General features: G+C 52.4%; 1 protein-coding gene across 4 annotated transcripts in view; it reads right to left on the bottom strand.

Annotated features, from left to right (window-relative positions):
- The window catches only part of LOC122254431 (uncharacterized), a 27,986-nt gene that overhangs the window by 10,019 nt on the left and 15,467 nt on the right, over positions 1-2,500 (bottom strand). The window lies entirely within an intron of this gene.

Here is a 2,500-nt window from a genome sequence, read left to right as displayed (position 1 = left end):
CGAAAAGAAAGGAGAGAGAGAGAGAGAGAGAGAGAGAGAGAGAGAGAGAGAGAGAGAGAGAGAGAGAGAGAGAGAGAGAGAGAGAGAGAGAGAGACAAAGAGAGAGATTGAGAGTGGTAGGGAGGGAGGATGAGGGAGCGAGACAGGGAGCGAGAGAGAGAGAGAGAGAGAGAGAGAGAGGAGAGAGAGAGAGAGAGAGAGAGAGAGAGGAGAGAGAGGGGGGGGGGTGAGAGAGGGAGAGGGAGAGAGAGGGAGAGGGAGAGGGAGAGGGAGGGAGAGGGAGGGAGAGGGAGGGAGATGGAGGGAGGGAGATGGAGGGAGAGAGAGGGAGGAAGAGAGAGGGAGGGAGAAAGAGGGAGGAAGAGAGAGGGAGGGAGAAAGAGGGAGGGAGAAAGAGGGAGGAAGAGAGAGAGAGGGAGAGAGGAGGGAGAGTGAGAGAGAAGAGGGCGGGAGAGAGAGAAGGATGGAGGGAGGGAGGGAGAGAGAGAGTTAGAGAGAGAGAGAGAGAGAGAGAGAGAGAGAGAGAGAGAGAGAGAGAGAGAGAGAGAGAGAGAGAGAGAGAGAGAGAGAGAGAGAGAGAGAGAGAGAGTTACGAGAGAGAGAGAGGAGAGCAGTGAGAGAGAGATGATGAGAGATGAGATGAGAGAGAGATGGAAGGTGAGAGAGGAGAGAGAGAGAGAGAGAGAGAGAGATGAGAGAGGCTGAGTGGTAGGAGAGAGAGGTGAAGAAAGAGAGCAGGAAGGGAGGGACGGAGAGGGAGAGGTGAGAGGGAGAGGAGGAAGAGTGGAGGGGGACGAGAGAGGGAGAGGGACGGCAGGAAGCGAGAAGGAGAGGAGGCGAGGAGGAGCAGAGAGGAGAGAGGGGAGGAAAGAGAGGGGAGAGAGGAAGGAAAGAGAGAGAGAGTGAGAGAGTGAGAGAGAAGAGAGAGAGTGAGAGAGAGAGAGAGAGAGAGAGAGAGAGAAGAGAGCGAGATGAGAGAGAGATGAGAAGGGGGAGGGAGAGAGAGCAAGAGAGAGGGAGAGTGAAGGCGGGGGGAGAAGAGATGAGTGTGGAGAGAGAGAGAAAGGGGGGGGGGAGGGGGGGGGAGGGAGAGGGGGAGAGGAGGGAGAGAGAGAGAGAGGAAAGGGAGAGAGAAGTAAGAGGGGGGGGGTAAAGAGAGAGAGAGAGAGGGGGAGGGAGAGTAGAGCGAGCGGAGAGAGATGAGGAGGGGGGAGAGAGGAGAGAGAGATGAGGAGAGGAGAGGATGAGAGAGCGAGAGAGAGAGAGAGGTGACGAGAGACGAACGAGAGAGAGAGGACTGGGGAGGAGAGAGAGACGGTAGGTAGAGAGACGTAGAGTGAGAGATTGAGAGAGAGAGTAAGGGAGAGTAGGCAGAGAGTGGAGAATGAGGGAGAGAGGTTGAGGAGGATGAGGAGAGAGGAGAGAGAGTGAGAGAGAGAGAGAGAGAGAGGGAGGGAGAGAGAGAGGAGAGGTGAAGAAGAGCGAGAGGAGGGAGGAGAGAGGGGAGAGGAAGGAGAGAGAGAGAGAGGAGGGAAAGAGAGAGTGAGAGGGAGAGAGGAGAGAGGACGAGTGGAGAGAGAGATGCAGTTGAGGCGAGAGAGAGAGAGAGGATGGGAAAGAGAGAGAGGAGAGGAGGAGAGAGAGGAGGAGGGGGAAAGGAGAGAGAGGAGGGATGAGAGGAGGGGAGAGATGAGGTGTGGAGTGGAGGAGAGAGAGAGAGAGAGGGGGGTGAGAGGAGAGCCTGGAGGGCGAGGGGCGGGGGGGGGGTGCGGAGGTGAGAATGTGAGGTTGAGAGAGAGAGGAGGGGGGTGAGAGGAGAGAGATAGAGAGAGAGGAGGGGGGTGAGAAGAGAGAGAGAGAGAGGAGGGGGGTGATGTGGATGCAGGGGACGACCTCTGGAGTGAGAGGAGTGAGAGAGAGAGCGAGAGGTAGAGAGAGAGAGAGAGAGAGACGAGACATGGAGAGAGAGAAAAGAGGAGAGGAGAGATGTATGAAGAGAGAGAGAGAGATAAGTAAGACCGGAGAGAGAGAGAGAGAGAGGGAGAGAGAGGAGTGATAGGGGGGAGGGAGAGAGGAAGAGGGGGAGGGGGTAGGGAGGGTGGGAGGTAGAGAAACCAACATTCTTAGAGAAGTTATTAGGAAAATTTCTATAAATGAATCTAATTCTCTGTGGTAATTAGTCATGCTTAAAAAAAAATAAAAATAAAAATAATAATGATTAAAGTTTTCCAAAGTAAGATAAATCGAAAAAACTAAAAACTATAATCAAGGTGCCTTCAAATATGGGTTAAGAAAGAAGTTCAAACCACTATACATTGAATACTCAAGGCAATAAAGCTATAACAAAAGTCTCATTCAAGTAGACAGCCAGTGGAAAATGGGCTATAGGAAATATCTGGAATCCAGTTGATGTATGGAAAACAACATTGATGATTATGAACAATAGAAAAAAGGATATGAAGGATATGTATTTGTTCCTGGATTAACCTGGTAAAATTCT

The sequence above is a fragment of the Penaeus japonicus genome, unplaced genomic scaffold (assembly GCF_977035675.1).
Source record: "Penaeus japonicus unplaced genomic scaffold, GWHDUDI00000001_assembly GWHDUDI00000031, whole genome shotgun sequence".
Taxonomy (NCBI): Eukaryota; Metazoa; Arthropoda; class Malacostraca; order Decapoda; family Penaeidae; genus Penaeus; species Penaeus japonicus.
Note: the sequence above shows the minus strand (reverse complement) of the source record. Positions and strands in the feature narration are given on the sequence as shown.